General features: G+C 37.4%; 1 protein-coding gene across 7 annotated transcripts in view; it reads right to left on the bottom strand.

Moving 5' to 3' along the window:
• VPS13B (vacuolar protein sorting 13 homolog B) overlaps nucleotides 1–19,989 on the bottom strand; it is a 430,054-nt gene that overhangs the window by 400,398 nt on the left and 9,667 nt on the right. The window lies entirely within an intron of this gene.

The following is a 19,989-nucleotide window of genomic DNA, read 5'->3' as shown; positions in this document are numbered from 1 at the left end:
CAAGAATAAATCCTCACAAAAATATATTAACCATCTCTAAATTCAACTTCAAAAGTCCCAAAAACTGAGGGCCTCCAAAAGGATTTTTTGCTGACTGCTGCATCTGCAGCATGAAGGACAAGACTGCAGGAAAGAAAGCTAAAGCCCTGAAAAGTAGTGGGGGTTTTTAGTTGAATGAAACAAAAACGCCAAGAGCTGCTTTTTGAGTCTAAAAACTGGGCATGTTCCACACAGCTCTGAGGAAACAAATAGGCAGAAATAGATGGTGCACATCACACCCCAGAGGACCTGAGCAGCAGCAGCATACTCATCACTTCTTATCTGGTCTCCATTCCCTTTATTCTGTCCCTCACTGCTTCTTTGCAAATACTACACTTGGTTTAATACACTCTGTTATGCAAAGTCCACCCAGCCACCCATATTCATGCAATCAAAAGATACAGAACTCATCTTAACCACATCTCAAAGTATACACCAGCCACAGACCACTAGCCCATCTGAGTCCTTTTCTAGCTATACTGCTGTTAAAATTGTCAAATTAAGGTGTTCCAACCTCTGGGCTAGTTCAGAACACAAAATCTTCCTTCCTCCCTAATGTCAGGAGGGAAAAGTGGGAAGTACACTATTTTAGCTTTCCACACTATAGTTTCACGTTGACCCCCTACTGCCCAGAGCACCAGCCATGTGGCATCATATACATCAAAGAGAATCATAAAATCAACATGAGGAAGTTTTCTCTCATACTTCCAAATAAGCAAGGAGATGTTCAGTTTCCTAGGGCTACTTAGCCCACAAACATCCTGAACAAGTTTGTAAAAAATGCTTCATAAGTCTACCCAAAAAATGCTTTTAGGCACCAGACTAATTTTTTGGGTGCCATATATTAGCCCACAGAAGAAATCAGGGAAAATTAGTTCAATTTATAGACCCCTTTCTTGTAAAAAAATCAGATGAGAGGATGAAAAAGCTCCTGCTGGTGATAAAACCCTATTCATCCAGGATGGTTGGAAGCTTTTTCCATAATTATTTATTTCAGCATCGACTACTGAATAGTGCCCAAAAAATAGCCAAAAAAACTAGCAGATGATCAGAAATAGAAGTGAGATACCACAAAGATGACAAAACGCAAAGGAAAAGCAAAATGGTAGAAATAAAAAGCAAAGTACTTTTTTAAAACAGCATCTTTAATTAAAAAAAAAATACATCCTTCAAAGAGTGCAAGCCATAGTATGGCCAATCCCTTGGCTTAATCTAAGAAAGGGAAAAAAAAAACAGTACACATTGCCCTTATTCCCTGATATATCTCTTTTGCTATGTAAAACTCAAATGTGTGGTTGTTTCTCTATAGTGTTTTAAAGGGATCAGAGTTTACCAAGTGGCTTATAATACATATGATATGTAAGTTTACTGAAATAGTTTGGAAGAAGTTATGAAAACTGGTCTCTGAACAACAGCCAAACCAAGGAGCATGAGAAAATTCCCATTAACATCTTGCAGCAATACTTCAATCAACTACAAAATACCAAGTGGAACTGTACACAGTGGTAGATCTTAGTTCCAGCATTATTAAATGGAAAAAGAAACCTCACCCACATTTGACAGTAAATTTTAATTTGGCATCTGAATGCAAATGTATGTCCAATAATATATTTTGATCATATAAACACAATTACATGCACAGCTATTACTAGATATGTATTAAATACTGCATGACCCATAAAAGTTATTGGAAACAGGTTTTTCCCCACACTAATTTAGATAACTACCTTTTAATCCATCTTTATATCCCACAGCACAATGTTCAGAAACCAGGTGCCCGTGTGCACCTCAGATACATCAGGAACAACTGGATGTAAAAGAACCACTTGACAATGTTAGCAAAATGAAGAAGCCATGTTAGAGCATTTCAGATAAGCAATGAAAGGTACCTTAGTTACCTCTACATATAGAGCAAGGTGTGGGGGTTTCCTTTTCTCCCTCCTGCCCTTTATTTCTTGAGGAAGGAGCTTTGTTTCTCAGGCAAAAGGAGCCTGAGTTTCTGAGTTACTCTGCCCCAGTATTACCTTTCAAGCAGAGTTTGGGACATTCTCCAACTCAGGGGGCAGGTCAGCAGTGGGGGGAAACTAAATTCAATAAGCCTTTTGCTCAAATCCATACAGGTGGATTATTGTAGCAATATTACAAAATACCACCATGAGTGTATAACAGCAGCTTGTTATGAGATATTCAGTAAAACATTTTATTGAATAAGAGTACAACAAAACCAGCTACAATAATCCATGCTCCCCAGAGAACCATGAAAGTACCTGCTACCCACATGGCATCCTGTGTAAATGCCACTAAGCACAGAATTAAAATGGTTAAGTACTTTCCAATAATTCTTTGGCCAAGCAAACTCTTGGTTTCAGAGTTTCATTAAGAGCAACACATATCACAGCAACAAAACACACGGGGTACAGCTACTGAACTACACAGGTTCTGACAACTGGAGAAGCTGCTGGGCCACAGACAAGGTGAGGAAAGAGCCACGGACAGCAGGGGTGAGATGGCCAGCCCTGGGAGACAAGGACATGGCAGACTCCTCAGCAGCAAGGGCAGTGAAGCAGCAACCCTGCTGTCTCCAAGCTGATCTCCTACAGTGACAAACAGCCTTCTGCATGTCCTACAAAACACAGTGCCTGGCCCCAGCAAAAATGAAAATGAGGTGTCCACACAGCAAACACCGACAGGAAACCAGTTTCAATAGAACATTGACTCTGAATTTCTATATGCACTAGAGACTAGTTTCACAACTTGATAAACTGATCGGTTTCATTAGGGACTTTTTCCAGCATCTTTCATGTAGCTAGAAATTGTCTCAGCTGCTGTTACACAGGGGTAAAAGAACTGATTTACTGATAATGTAACACAATGTGTGGGGAAATTATATCTGCAGCCTCACACACACAATAATTAAATAAACAAACAAACCACCCAAAACCACACTGTGAACACTCTCTTCAACCAAATTCCAAGGTACATTCTGGAGATAATTTGTCTTCTCCAAGTCTTAGACCATACCAAAGAAAAATGAAATAACAGTGGAGAAAAATGTTTGCATTTTACATAGCTATTGTCATTTAATTTTTTATTTGAATTCATATTCCAAATTACCATTTTCTGTGTTAAATGGTGTACATAGCTTTGTTCTCATGGAAGGGATGATTTTAATTAAGAAACTAGGAAAGCACTGGCTTAATAAAATGGATCATAAATGGCATGACATTCCAGTCATGTATTGACCTCAATCTTAAATATTTAACATTCTAGTGAGAATATAAAGTGGTTTTATAGATATATGAGAAGCTTTGGATAAAACACCAAGTATTTAAACAGTACATGAAATAACTTTCAGAAAATAAAGTTCCCAAAAGCATAAATAGAAAAATATGACAAAAATAGCATTCCCAAGAGGGTAAAGAAAAGGCAATTCTTCCTAAAATAAACTGGTATTCATTAAAAACTTTTTCATGTGAGAGTTTATAAACTATTTCATTTATAAACAGAACTATGATAAAGACTACTATTATTTGCATTTTTACTGCCAGAAAAAAATACAAGCATCAAACCCTTCATACACACTGTCTCTGCTACCAAACCAAAGTACTTTGAAACTTCCACAAGAAATTGTGCAAGTGCTCAATTTTTTTTAAAGTATGAGATTCATCCAAATAGAATCCAAATTTCAATTTTTATCACATGAAATTAAACTCAATAAGACAGTACTATATAACTTTTTTTTCAGAAAAATAATTCTCAATCCTTGAAACTCATTAATCCTGAAGAAATAAACATTTCCAACTACTATAAGAATTGGGAAAAGTTACCTTTGTCTTCTAATCAGTTGCTATGCTAATTTTCAGCCTAGTTTAGATCAGGATTCTGAATAGAGCAAATATATATAGAAACTGCTTCAGGACTGCAGAATATTCTAAGGGCTGGCTGTCTGATGGGGAGCATGCTTATACTACTCGTGTCTCACACTCCTTTAATTAAAACAAAATCAATTATGCAATAGCTCCAATAAATCTACATTAACATTCAAAATGAAGTAGAAATTGACACACTGAGGGTTTGTTAAACGAAAGAGGTGGTTGCAGTAGGGAAGGGGAATTTGGAAAGGTAAAGAATAAGCTCAGGCAGCAGAACAGCACCCTACAAAGCAGCAAGTATGACAGCAAGTGGTGGTGTGAAGTACATGGTGAAGAGAAAACTGAAAATAGGTTTAACTGCCCGAGAGAGATCCTGAGAATAAATTTGATAATGCTGTAGCCTACCAAACTGCTGCATACATGAGCTGACCTGCATGCCAATAAGCATTCTTTTTCTCCTCCCTTCCACATCCTCCTGCCTGCTCTACCACTGCTAAAAAAAGATGTGAAATAGTAGTGCAAGTACAAATGGAAAAAAAAAAAAAAAAAAAGTCTCCACACCATGCATGACTGATGTGTTGCTCATCTAGAATCTTTACTGATTAATCAGTATATTATCAAAACCAAGAAGCATCACACTTCAGTATTTGCTTTTACATACATGTGCCTTTCAGCATCAGAACAGATTAAGTCCCTGTTCTTTTGAACAGGCTGCACATTGCAGTGAACTAAAACCAGAGCAAAGGAAATTATGTGTTTGGGGATATACCCGTGTTTCTTAAATTGCAAGAAATTAGAGGATAACCTTGTATGAACAAAATAATTTCATACTCAGTAACAGCAGTAAAACTGACATGAATTTATACTCAAGAAATAAATATCAAGATGTGATTAGTGCAAGAAGTTACATCAAGTCAGCACAAATGACAGGATCATACCACACTTGAATTCATTACAAGAGCATTCAATGATGAAAAAAATCATGTACAAAGGATGCTTTAACACTATTATGACCTGCATGCACTTACAAGGCTAGTTTACAAATAACTTAAAGCATTACATGTCTCCTTAGAAACAGCAATAAAAACTAAAAAGAGCAGAACAATCACTTAAGTATGTCCTTGCTTTCTACCTATATAAGGTTGTTATACACAAGCCTTTTGCACAAATCTAAGAGAATTCTTTTCTTAAATGAAAAAACAACTATAAAATGATAGTATGTGATATGTTAGAGACACAAGTCAGGAGTTTTATTTGGATAAAGATATCCAAGAATATTACAGTCATAAAATGTAAAATGTCATACATCAGACCTTTTAGATAGGCAAAGCTCACATTTCAGGCATCAAAAACACTAAGACAGAAAAAAAGAAAACTTAACCATCAAAATCATTTTAAGATGATGCAAAATGAAGAGGCAAGAATGGAACTGGTATGTGTGTGCTGCTGTTTTGAAGCAGAGCAGGACAGGAAAAATTTGAAAAAAAGAAGGACACCACCCCTTGAAAAGCTCAATCCCAGCACACCATGCTTCCTTAATGCTTCTGTTAGAGTGGAATGCCACAAGCAGGGGTTGTCTTCATAACTGCTAGCTGCAATTCTCTCAGCTTTCTCTCTCCTTGAGGCACTGGCCATCATTTATATTGGAACCAGCAAACTGCCTATCAGTTGTTTTCCACAGATGAGAAAAGGTGAGAAAAGAGCCCTTTAGATTGCTCTCTGCTGAGAACTCAGAAGCCTAATAAATCTGAAAAAAATTAAATACCAGTGTCAGCAGATCATAAAAAATACTTTAAGAACCAGGATCCAACTTCTATTAACAAGCAACACCCACAGAACTCATACCAGTCACACTGGTGCCAAGGACAGGATAGGATCTTGGCATTAGTATAATCACCAGGTTGATTTAACAATGTGTAAAGACATTGAGTGTTACTTTCAAATTAACTGCAGTTTACCTTTAAACAGAGTCAGAATCTTATAACTGCATCCTACACTAAGAATCTGTGGGCCAGAATCATCAACCTCCAGCCACGTCCAGCACAGCCAGAGGGAAGATGAGCACTCATGAGCTGGCACTTCTGAGGCAAGTCTGTTCCTCACCAGATCCTACCATACAGACCAATTCACTGAGTCAAGCTCCAGAGGTCTCACAACCTTGATACTTGCTTTAGTAAAAAGATCAAGATGAAAAGTGGTGGAAAAAGAAACACTTCATTGGAAACATCAAAGTTCACTTTCAGATTTCTGAAAAATTGTATTTTTATTATTTCTGTTTCAAATAAAGTTTTCCAACGTTACTGAAAGCAGCATAACTTTGTCAGATGAAAGTACTCTGCTGTTTCTCACACAAAAAAGCATACACCTGAAAAAGAAACTGTGGCCACAAGACACCCAAGTTCTGAGCGTAGCCAGTTCTCTCCCCCCAAAAGAACATCTCGTGGTGGTGCCCTCTAACCACAGGATTCATGTACCTCATCAGGCACTTCAGAGAAACAACAGCAATGCTGCTGAGGAAACACATCCAGGAACACAGCCCAGAGTAGAGAACCAGGCATCCAAGCAACACTTCACACAGAAGCGAGCAGTTTGATTAGATCCAGCTCCAAACTGAATAAGACCAAAAATGTGAGGGCCCTGCTTTGACAAGCAGAAAAATACTGCCCTGTGCTGTTCCAAATGCAGTATCTTCTTTGGGGTTTTTTTCCCCAAAACAAAAGAAGCACTAAAACCACCGTTTTGGAGAAATTATGGCTGCATCAAAAATGCCAGAAGTAAAATGACTGAGCAGCTACAGCATACTCTTTTTTCAAATTGATGGATTATACAGGCATTGGTAGAAGTGAATCTCTGACTTTCCTACAACTAGATGCACTTGGTTTTACTTGACTGAAAACAGAAGTGCTTAAACAATTGGTATATGGGTAATAAACTACATTTTTATAAGCCACATTTATGAGAGGAATACTCTTTGATATGCAATAAATGAAGAATAGATTACAGTGTCTTGACCTTTAGATTACAGTCCTGAGAAGGAAAAGTTAACTGCAGAAAATTTAGCATCATCAACAACTAGAGGATTTCAGATTAAAAGAACCGGTGCATACACATAAGTAGGTAAAAGATATGTCCACCATTAACTCCATGCCACACAACTGCTTTCAACTTTTATATGGATACAACAACCATACTTCATTTTAGTACAAGTCAAGCAAAGTAGAACATCCTTAACAGAGCAGGAAATGAAGTTTTAGTCACTGCACAAAATAAATCAACAAAAATGTGATGCCTGTTGATGACAATGAAACCACTAGCATATGCACTCAGGACTCTGATCTATTCTGTCCACCAGATGCTGTGTCTTTGTGAAAGGCTGGTAAAAGAACTAGAGAGTTCACTGTGGCTTAAGCAGATTTTTTTCATGCTGTTAAGTATTTTTCTAAAGTTTTACTGCAAAATCCTAATGTTCTTAAGGATCATAAGCAAGTATCAACGATGTAACCCACAGGCCATATGCAGTATGGCAGGACAATTCATCTAGCTTGTTCCCTTTGGCCGCCTCTCCTGAGAGCCTCAGCTGCATACCAGATGACTGCAGTGAAGCAGGCAGTCTGCTCCCCACAACCATTTTATCTAGGGGGCTTGTAGCCTCTCCCCCATTATATAATAAGCCCATCTTTAAATCCATGCTGGGAAAAGGGTTGAAGAGCTTCCAGGAAAGATGTCCACTTCCCACTGCCAGAACAATGCATTTATCCCACAATATCATCACTGTCCACATCTGAGGAACATATGGGAAGAAGACCATCAAGAACAGGCTGAATGAGTCATGTGTAGTCAGCAGCACACTCCTGTCTGCCCTCTTTCTCAGGTCTTCACCAGGCCCTGCTGGGTAAAAACTGCAGGGTAGAAAGATTAAACACCTGGAATATAGAAGAGATTCAGGAAGGCAGAGACTTCCAGAAGGCAGCAGAACTACACACATATACAACACAATCCAGATGATACCTACAGAAAGTGTTCCAGAAGCTGTGAAATATGACACTCTCCTACCACTAGGAATAAAAAACAAACCTGAGAGCAGCCCACCCACCGAAGGACTGAAACACTGCTGTCAACTGTGTTCCCCATAGCCAACAGCAGAGCAACACTGATTGCACCCATTAGGAGACCTCTCACCTCCTAGAACTGCATACAAAATCACTGAGGTTCTTTGAAAAGTAGTCCCACATTACCAGCACACTTCTAGAATACCAGGACAAATGATCTTCAGGTTGAATTCTAAGTAGTCACATACTACTGCTGCTGTTGATTAGTTTCTGGAAACCCTAAACTTATTTGAAATATTGAATAATGCTGAGAAGTTAACAAGCCTAACAGGCTTTGAAATCTAATGAAACTAAAATACATTTTCAGCTTTAACTGAAAATACTCGCAAATCAAATAACTCAAATCCTTTACAAGACAAAATCTTTCAGAAGAGTGATTCATACATATAAAATAAGAAAGGAAAAGCAGCTTTGCATTTTTCATCCTCCCATTAGGTGCAATACCTAAGGACTTAATTGAAAATTAAGGAAAACCTCATAGCATTCTGAGCTCTGTAAACCTTTGCATGTGTAAAGGAACACAAGTGCATCTCTTGAAGCCAAGGTGAGGGCCTCAGAACACAGTTTCTTAGCAAGTCAGTGGCAGAACCATTAAACAAACATGCCAGAGGAGAGGGAAATCATATTTCTCAATAGAGGAATCAAGTTTGTTCCATTTTCTCCAGAGGCAAAGAAAAAATATTTACATTTGAAGTTCACACTTTTATAACAGTTGGATGGTCCAGAGTATTGCCAGTTACACAGTACAATTTCCCTCAGGTTCTAAGGCCTGTGAAGAGGCAACGACAATGATTTTTCCTTAGAATAGAAAGCACACATTTAAACCTGAACATTTACCCATTCTTTTGGAAGACATGAAACTCACCAGGACTGTATTTATTTTAATCCATATGATTTCAAAATAAAACACAATCTACATCAGTTGTGCACCAAAATTATTTAGGAGGAACCACTCTTCATGTGCAAGTATCTCCAAGTAAGTCACAAGCAATAGGTGAGTAAAGGGAATTCTTTTACCTAAGTTGTATCTAAGAATTTATAATTCAATGATACGATTTTAGAGAAAATACTACTCCTTCCAAAAAGAACAAGCTATAATTCCAGAGTATGCTTTGTACTGAAAGAATTAAGAGTATTTTGTCTTTTGGAATTCTAAGATCCTTTTACCAAAGGTGAACAAATTGCAGGATTTTTCCACTACAAAATCTGTAATCATGCCCATTCTCAAATAGTAAGTTCTGCTGTAATGAGGAGCTAAAACACATTCCAACAAATTTATCTATGCTTTAATCTATCAACAAATGAGGAAAAACTATTTCCTCTCCAAGGAAATATTTTTTACATGCATTACCTCACCTCATTCCCCATTAAATCACACAAATCCAAACTTCACCCTACTACATGAAACAAAGCTGGATTGTAGGGTCCTGATTTGATGTCAGCTGGATTGGGACAAATCTGGAATTACTCCAAAGTAAATCAACTGAAGTAATCCAGACCTATACCGGGAAAGCAGAATCAGAACATGATCTGAAACCTCTAGGAGTTATGCCAAAGATGATATATAAACCCTTTCTCTCTGTACCTGGGAACAAAGACACTGACTATTGGCATTACATTTCCTTGCAGCAAGTAGGTCAGGGGAAACCCTGAGTAAAGATCAGTAAACAGACAGGGATTACTCTTAATCTTTCTACTTTATACAACTGTATCTACACATCAGAACAGGTCCTCTGTACTTTATAAAGACAAATACACCATTCACAGGTTAGTACTTTTATTTGTCTTAGTAAACCTATTTTCTGGAACAAACACCAGCAATGCCATGGTATCTGAGTTTCCACTCTAACATTACAGAAATTACCATGAGTCTCTGTTCCTGTGCAAATGGGTTCCTGTCTAAAATTCAGGAGTATGTACCATGAAATCACTTCCAAATACTAATTTACTGGATTAAGCACAGCAAATACAAAACCAAACAACCCTTTCTACCTGGTGCACCACCATGAACAGTGAAGACATCCTGTGGCAACCTTGTTCTAAATGCAGCTGGTGTAGGTTTAAACCCGGAGCTGCCTAACAGCAAATACAAATTCAGACTCATCAGTGATATGCCAGCTTCTGCTCTCCAAACGCTTGGTACACACCAAAGAGAAGTAAAGGAACTGTGGCAGGGAGGAACAGATCTGCTGGCTGGCTAGCACAGACCAATTCAGTTAGCTTCCTGTCCACCACTATCCTGCAGCACAGTTCCCCAAATAGATGAATTCTTATATCACCCTCTCTCTGTCTCCATGGAGAGTCTCCCGACACATAGACTTACAAATAGAACACTTGTAATTATTTTGAAAATTGTAAGTGATGGAATTAAAGTTACTCACATATTTCAAAAATCATTCTGTATTAACACACAAGATTCCGGCAAGGCAATGTGCTATTTTCCCCGCTAATTTTGATGTGACAATAAAAGCATGACATACAAAGCTGAAGAATTATCTTCAAGGGGGACCTGTGTCAGGAATGAACATCCAGAAGACCTGAACAGCCAACAGCCCTTCTTGAGCACTCAAAGTAGGTTTTAGAAAATTCCTGTACACACACAAACCCTCTTTGTACTCCCACCTACCCTGAGGCAATAATTACTTTAACACAGGTAAACTCATCTGAATTATATAAGCATATGCAAATCACTAGCATTAGTTACATTAGTTAGTGATATTAGTAGGTTTTTTTACCTAATAAACCTGTTGACTATTTGGGATTTTTTTCCAGAAATATAGCATACTACACCACACTAAAAGCAATTCTATTGCTTTTCACATTCAAATCCACAACTCTGAGACCCACAACATACTCCATAGTTCTAAAATAAAGGTCAATGCTGCATTAGCTCTACTATTTAAATTATGCCATCCATTTCCCTGCTATAATGTTGCTTTGCTGTATATAATTACTTCAATGCCCTAACAGCACAGCCACTCCACCAAAAAATTACTGGATACTATCATAGCTGGTACAGAACAAAAGCATAATTTACATTTCAACAATGCACTCTCTAACTGGTGCTTTGCCAGGAGTTCAACCTGACATTCAGCTTCCAAGTTGACTTTGCAGCCCATAAAGTTCTCATGAATCATCTCCTCTCTCCACACAGCATATTCAGGTGATTTGCTTTATAAACAACTGAAACATTCACACTTTCACACAATGAACTTTCTAGAACATAGCTGTACTATGTAGTATAAAATAGTCTGGAGTATGCAGCTTTCTAGTGATAACAGAACATGTAAAGATAGGTCCATTAAAGAACTCCAGAAAAAAAAAAAAAAAAAAAAAAGGTTTTGTTTGAGAGAAGCAAATTAAATATACACTGAGTACCATTCAGCTGGGTTTGTGCGACAGTACCAGCCCACAAAGCAATCAGAAAATGGCTCTTGACTGCTCTCGCTGCTCTATAACTGGATTAACATGAAGTCATAACCAAAAAACAACTGCTTACCTATGTACTGAGTGTAATCCATATTTCCTGTCCTAACTGTTCCTTCTTTTCCTTTTTACCATCAAGCAATAATAAAATTGAAATGTCAGAATGTCAGAAAGAAAGTAGTCTTTAGTAGGCATAGACACAAATGCACATATATATACACACACACACACAAATGTATGCCACAGAAGGAGTCCTATAGCAGTGCAGTACAACAGGTAAGTGGGGTTGCTGCTTCCCCACTTGTTAAGTAACATCACAATCCCCCTCCTACTCCACATGGGCAACACTACTGAAACTGCCAAAATTTGAAATACTTCACAAGTAAAGTAGGATTTGTACAGATTTTAAGTGTCAGAGGCAGCTCATTGGAGTGAAATTGTATTGCAGGCCAGAAGTTGTACAGAGATGGGCACAGAAACAAGATGCCGCATGCTGAGAAGAGATGCACATGCTTCAGGTTAAAACAAATAAAACTTATTTTGTTAACGCAGGTATTTGGCATATATTTATTAATTTTCATGTGCATGAATAAAGAGAAGTGTGCATGTCTGGGGGTCAAACAGCTCTTGGTTTACATCATTTGATTTCGAATGTTTCTTTTCTTTTTGTAATGGAACATGACTTACCAGTGGCAAGTTACAGTCAAATTCTACAATTAGTTTCAAAGAATGCTATGGAAGCAAAATAAAATAAAATGCATTTTCTGTTACTTGTGCCCTATTTGATAACAATATGTTTAACAATATACAAGTTTCCACAACTAAGACATGGGGAAATGCTTCAGTCAGAACACATTGTCAAGCACAGCTTGCACCTTCTATGCCAACATATCTCTAAATCTAGTACACTCCAGTTCCAGGGAAAAGCCTCATAGGTTGCTATCTAGCTCTTGTTTTCAGAAGCAGTAACCCATGTGAAACAAGCTCATAACACTTCAAATTTCAGCAAAATAAATGTTTTCCATCAACATAGTATTGAAAAAAAAAGAACATGTTTATAAACATGTACTGATTTAAAACTAGATTTTGAGATTCTGAATTCTCACACTGCTATTTCCCAAACAACTCAGTTTTGATAATGAACCCATTCTGCTGCTCCACTTCTATGCTGAGTTGCCTATTTTAAAATTGCCAAATGCATTGACATAGAATTGCAATATAGACACTGGGTCTTGGACACTCTCTAGTCCCAAAACACAACTCTTGGGGAAAAAAATACAGCACTAGCTATAGTCCAGAAAGATCAGTTCAGTAGGTCAGCTGATAGCTACTCAATATACAATTTAGTGGAATGAGACTGATCAGACATGCACATGCTTAGACAACACGTGGATGAGTGAAGAGATTCCAGAAAGAAGAATCAACTCCTACAGCAAAGAATCAAAGCACAAATACAGTTAAACTGGAATTTTAAGTAGAAAGGAGGAATCTAGCTAAGAAGTTGGTGCCCACAGTTTATGTATTTTAAAAAACCCAACCACATTAAAGAACAGGATAAGAAAAAAAATGGGAATTATAAAAAATAAAGTAGTGAGAACCACAGATTAATTTAAGGGTGTCTGCCCAAAAGAACAAGGCTTTTAAAAAGTACAAATCCAAAACATGCCACATAAAGCACTGATTTCTGTGGTAATAGAAGCTGATCCAGAAAACAGCAAGCCCCATATCTATTTTAGAAAAACCCATGAAATAATTGTGTTTTAGTCATTTGCTCTGAAGATATTTTCTTCAAAGCATAGGAGAAAAGAATAGTATATTAAACTACTAGGTCTGAAATATTACAACAAATTCAATAAATTCAGCCCTATGCAGGATTCCCCAAAAAAATATACATACATGGAAAACTACACCAACACATCTAAAATTAGGATTACTTTTTTTTCAAAATATGGCATCCTAAAAAGGTTCCACCAAAGTAAGTGAGACATTTCTCAGCTATTCAGGTGTTCCAAGGCAAACAAGTAGAATTCTTCATGTAAGCATGCTACCCTCACCTGATTAAACAATCTATTTAGAATTACTTATGAATATATGAAAGGTTAAAGGATCACCAACACTACCCCAAAAAAACCCTACCCTTCCTGTCTTGGGGTGCCTTCACATCCATCAAATTTCTTTAATTTCTTCTCACCTAACCCATTTCTCCACTTAGGTGCCTCAGCATTCCTTCACGTACTACATCCATCCCCATTATCCTTTCCTCCTGCTACTTGAGAAGGACAGAAATCCAACTGATGTTCCACATAAGACCAACAAACTTCAAAAGTCATCCTCCAAACAAGCATCTTGTACTAAGTTAACAACACCATAAATCGGATACAAATTATTTAGTGCCTACTTTTGTAAATATCCTTGGGGCACTATAGCAAGTCAGAGTGGACTCCAGAAGAGCTCTCTTGATTGCATGATATGCACGTTTCGATCTGGCTGCCTCAAACTTTACTAGCTGAAGGAAGGAAATTGAAGCTGCAGTCTCTGAAGCCTATAGAAAGGTGATAAATTGAGGTACAGCACCAGTACCACACAAGCATTTAACAAAGATGTCAGACCCCTAACCTGGGGCATTGATTTGGCAGTTACAAGAAAGTTCACGTAGATTGTGTATAAAGTATTGAGACATTAATGTATATAACCCACATTTACACTTAAGTAAATATATTTCTGTCCTTCTTCAATTTAAAGGACAATTAAACTGGTTTTTTGGGGGGCAATAGGTTGTTTAAAACTTGAAAAGTGTTACTTTCTTTTCGGCAAGGGCACGTTTCCCTACACACAGCTGACATATTAAAAAGGCAAAGAGTCAGTCTAAGCCAATATACCCAAATAACAATGAAAAACTCCAAAAAATTCTTAATTCTAAATACCTAAATTTAAGAAAAGCAAAAAGGGAACTTGGGATGGATGACAAGATGCCTACACATATGCCTAAAACAAATCAACTGTATGAGTATACAAAATGACTGAAGTACTATGAATTACAACAAGGTAGCTAGGGAACCTGCAGCTTTATTTTTATGAGGGCTGTCTAACAATAATTTTTTGCAAACCAAAGAAAATCATCAGTTTAGAAAGAGATAGTTCAGGCCAGTTCATGAAGAACTGCAGCCCATGGGAAGGACTCACATTGGAAGTTTGTGGAGGACTGCCCCTTGTGGGAGGGACCCCTCTCTGGGGGACTGGGAGAAGTCCTTCCATTAAGGAGCAAGCAGCAGCAATGTGATAAGCTAACCACAACCCCATTCACTGCCCTGTACCACAGGCAGAGGAGATAGAGCATCAGGAATAAAGCCAGGGCAGATAGGAGTGGTGGGACAACATATTTTTAAGATTTGGGTTTCCTTTTGGGTTTACCAGATATGATTGGTAAAACTGCTGCTACAGAACTGAAGGGAAAACTATAACTACACACAGCTCCTGGCAGCTTCCTTAAGTTGCAACACCTATACCAATACAGGGCCATATCCTCACCTGGCTGTCTCTTCACAATATGCAAAGTGCATTCATTTGAACAAAAAAAGCTATTGAAAAACACTGATGTTACACAGACTTAATACCTATTGACCAACTGATTTTAGAATCATAGAATCATTTAGGTTGGAAAGGGTCTTTAAGATCAAGACTGTTAACCATTTTAACAGCATCATAATATTTTCTTGACAAGAACTACATGCAAAATCTGAGCACTTGGCAAGAATACAGTCCCAACTATATTTATTACTGCCCTTTCTGTCCTTGAACCTGCTATCACAGTAAATATGCCTGACACTAAGTACTCATACATCCCCTCTCTTGCTTGGTCACCCACTGTTTGGCTGCTCAGAAAAGCATCTTCCCAGTCAGTTCCTTCTCACATCAAGTCACATGTGTTCTCAAGATACTGGGACAGCTTACTATGCCTTGTCCCTTTGGGTGTTCTCAGGAGTTAGGTACAGCACAGCTGTTGAAGATGTCATCCAGGGTTGCACAAGCCAGAAAGCAGAAGTGCTTACAAGTCTTGTTCTTTACCAGAAACACCTAAAAGCAAGGTTAATTCCCCCAGAGTAAGCAATAGGATTAGGTCAGAGGTGCCACACTACACCTTTGCCTGTAGGCAGCACACCAACACTGAAAGATATCCTAGGAGCCAGGAATAAGCACAGAAGGAATCATGCAGGATCTCTCATACCTTTCACAGTAATCAGTTACAGACATGTGAAATCACCATTACTTAGCCCTGAAAAGGACTCAAATAGAAATATACTGGCAAATTCACATGAAAACTGTCCATAATTAGGAACACATTAATAGGCATTCAGGTAATAAGACAGGTATTCAGACTGAGGCAACACAAGGGCAGTGGCAGGACTCCTACACCTAGAGTTCTAAGAAATATGCCTGCAGGAATCTTTGAAAAAATTCACAAAGGCAATTTTTTCTTACATAATCATAATTACTGAAATCTCAAGCATCAGATGCTTTGATTTTAAAATCTATTAAAGTGGTTAGCAGGGAAAAAAAATAGGTAAATTACACGGTCATTCTTGTATACCCAGCTAGTACATGTGACAATATATCCAGCTTTAAGCAAAGCTGCTCATCTCCTCAGCCTCTCATTTGAAATCACTGGAGAAAGACAAGTGTCTGAACCAAGTGCTGCAAAGCCTTTTTCAGCCTCCCTTTACTACTTCCTCTATTCAAAGAGTAAATTTATTAAGTGTTTTTCCAAGACATTTGTGACATTTATCCCTTAAAAGGATATCCTTGAAAGAGAACCTCCTACCTAAAACACTTTTGTTCACATACAGTGATTTATAGAAAACATAAGAACTCTTCAGACAGGAGCTCTTGACAGAAAATGCACAAAACCCAACAAAAGACTCTGCCAAACTTTCCTGAACCTTTGGAAAACATTAAATTACAGTCTGATTTGCACAAAGCAATTTGTTTTAATTCAAAATAATATGGAAATTTTTTCTTGTTATTCATATATACACTAATTTGTATGTATGCACACACAGAAACAAAAGCCTCTTTTTCTGCTATTACTCTATTAAAACACAAATAAGAGCATGGTAACTGGCTGCTTAATTAGAATTTCATATTCATCCTTAACTTGATATGATTCAACACTAGCTGATAACATAGTTTGCTTTCTATAGATCAATTCTTGATATAATTTATGCCTTAAATTTTGCTAAAACTCAGTATCAGACTTAGTGAACTAAATAGACTACTACTAAATAGACTACTGTGAAAGTAAGTATCGAATGAAATTATTTAAAAAATAAAGACCTTGAGCTTCCCCATGAGCAAATAAAAAGCATAAAGCATGAGCAAATAAAAAGCATAAAGGTGAGCCACTAAAGATTGTTAGTTAGGTTTTCTGACTTCAAGTCTTACCTCATTTCTGCTGTCACACAACACCAGACTTGTAGACTCAAATGGAAAAACACAGCACTGCTTGTCCATACAGCCACATTCAACTGAACTACTACAACCCAGGTGAGGAAAAAAAAATCACTAGAGCACAGCTTCAGATCTGGAGCAAGCTTTACCACCTAAGCAGACTTCATGTAACTATACCCTCATCAAACACAAGCCTTCTGTCTTTACCTTCAAAGTCCTTCATAATCTGTCAACGCACCTTATCTCCCATCTCAATCACTTCCCGGTCAAGACCAATTCCTGCTTCCAGCATTCTTTGGTGGCAGTCTCTACCAGCTGTCAGGTAAGAATGTGTCTGGTATTCTGACAGTCATGCTTGTGGGCTGTTCTCCACTGCCTCCACAAAATTATCCTATTCCTTCACAACTTTCTTTGTAATGCCTCATGAAAGGAGCAGTGCTCAGTTGTCTGTATGCTGATCCAAACTGCTTGGTTTCCCTCTGTGCCTCTAAGTGCTTCAACCTAACAGACTTCCCCAGTTCCAATATTAATTATCCTTGGAGTACAGGGAGCCTTCATACACATCAGCATATTTCTGGTGCACTGTGTTCTGCTTAAAGGCAAGGACTCAAATGTGAAGTAGTAATACAAATAACACATTTCTCCTTGATCCCCTCATTTGCATCAGTTCCAAGACAAAAAGAACAGAATCAAGGTGGAACATGAAGAATGATCTTGTGGTTTGTTATAATGGCAAGAAGGTGAAGAAAACAGACACAGGCTTACAGGCTTGTCCTTCCCAATTTGCACTACCTGAATTTAAAGCCTCTGGTTTGGGCATGGAGATACTTTAGCACTGAGGGGGGAAGAGAAAGAAGCAAAGAATTTCAAATATATTAAAAAAAAAAAAAAAGAACTAGTAGAAGAGAAAAGAGTTAAGAACAGTCCAACAGGACAAAGGGAGAAAACCTCTCATAGGAAAAGCAGCAATCAGCACATATTTACATATTTTAAAAAGTGGTTTCAATTCTATATGAAGCCCAGAGATTTAATATATATAGATAGGTAATATATATATAGGTAATGAGAAGAACATAAAATACTGGAACTTTAACCACTTTCTAAAACAAAATATAGCACTCATGAAGAACAGAGTCAGGACAGTCAATTAATATAACCTAAATACAAGTCAAGCAAATTTCAGAATCACATTAAAGTGTTTAAGAACAAATATAAAAATCATACCAACATATTTGAGAACATTATAAATGCTCATATTTAAACTCAGTGCTGCAGAAGATTAGTTCAGGAGCAAAAAAAAAAAAAAAAAGGACAGGCACAGTTGCATTAGGCTGACAGACATCATCAAAAAGCAATGTGAAACACCTCACAGTCAAATCCTATTTCAAGTACTGATACTAACCAAAGTCATAACCAAAAGTGCACAAACAAAGCATGTTCAATAGAACACCCCTTCACTCATGCAAAATTGATGCAGCACTTCAGTTTAGTTTTCTTGTAAAGTATCCACATTTCACACTTGGGTTTTAGAAGCAGTAGTACCAGATGTAGAAAAGAAGAAAAAGGAAACAAAGCACAGAAGAAAAAGGGGAAAAGCAAAGACCTTCAAAATGTAAATATCCACAAATTCTACAGAATTCTGGATTTTGTACATCATTAAGTGAACTTACCACTTATAAAGCAATTCTGCTTAGAAAAAGAATTTTTGCATAAACTAAAAGTTGAGCCATTACTGTCTAATCCAAACTTAGCTGAGGAGATGCTGCAATTAGCACAAACAACAAAAAACCCTAACTAAACTAATACTGACGCTGAACTAACAATGACACAGCATCACAGTAAAACATATCTATACAAAAGCACCCCAGGGAACAGATACTCTTCAAAGATGTGAGCAAAACCCTCTCTTTCTTTTTAAAAAATCTGTAGGGTCACTGGATAATAGCTTCAAACAATGCCAAGTATTTTAAACTTCATATATCTTCAAGAGAAACATTGTTTGAAATAGCACCTTTCCAAAGAAAACACATCTTACTAAGCTGAGGTCAAGAACTTTATTTTTTGCTCAGGTGAAATTATCCCCGTGCTCATTAGAGGTCTCACCTGAGGAAGGAAATACCGGGTCAAGCCAATCAATTTGAGAACTAAACTAAGCTTTCTTGCTAATTATGCTCTTCACTGACATGAAGTTCCTGGCAGAACAGTTCCAACTGGAGCTAAACTTGATGAAAGTTCATTTCACTATTATTTTCCACAGAAATATTTCATTTCATTCATATTTTTATCAAAAATTTTTATGACAATTGTTTTTAGCCAAGTACATTGCCATACTTTGAACTCTTTCAAATAGTAATTGAAAAAATGAAATTCAACTTGTCAACTTTTTAAACCCTATCCACAGAAAACAGCATAAAAGTGTTTTCATCTACATTCTTGTTCATCAAAGATAATCCTTCTATGGCACAGACCCAAATTTTACCCTCCTGAGCATACATACCAATGAATAATTTGTTCAAATGTCAGTTGCAATTTTCAAAACTCTTTTCTTGCCTCTGAATCTTAAACATCTGTAACAAATACTTGTTTTGAGAGTGCTTTACATTCATGACACTTGACCTCTTGATGTATGCACCACAAAATTTAAGTTTCAAATACCACACAAGCAGGAAATCTGATCATTTCAGCAGTAGCCATCTGCAAGGTCCGATATCAAGTATTACTTCTGGGTTGCACAAAGTCATGGGCTACAAATCTTTTTCTGCAATTCATAATTAGTTGCAATTTGCTGCTCCCTAAAACTTCTCATGAAACATCTGGTCTCAAAAGCTTACCTTAACATTGGAAAAGTACTTAATATTTGGCTGGTGGTGTGTATACATGCACATCCACATATGCACACAGATTAAGTGTAACTACAGAATTCAAGTATGTCCTCTGTGGGTGGCTAGGACTAGAGATTTCTACTCCAGCATAAAAGCCTCTCAGTTCTGTAACTGTAAAAGGATATATCAAGAAATATCAAACAACAGGAAAGTGTTTCCCAATGTTATTGCTGCCTTGTATCTAGTTATAGATGTTAAATGTTAACAGCTCATCAA

The sequence above is a fragment of the Serinus canaria genome, chromosome 2, assembly GCF_022539315.1.
Source record: "Serinus canaria isolate serCan28SL12 chromosome 2, serCan2020, whole genome shotgun sequence".
Taxonomy (NCBI): domain Eukaryota; kingdom Metazoa; phylum Chordata; class Aves; order Passeriformes; family Fringillidae; genus Serinus; species Serinus canaria.
The sequence above is the reverse complement of the archived record's forward strand: the minus strand, read 5'-3'. Positions and strand labels throughout refer to the sequence as shown.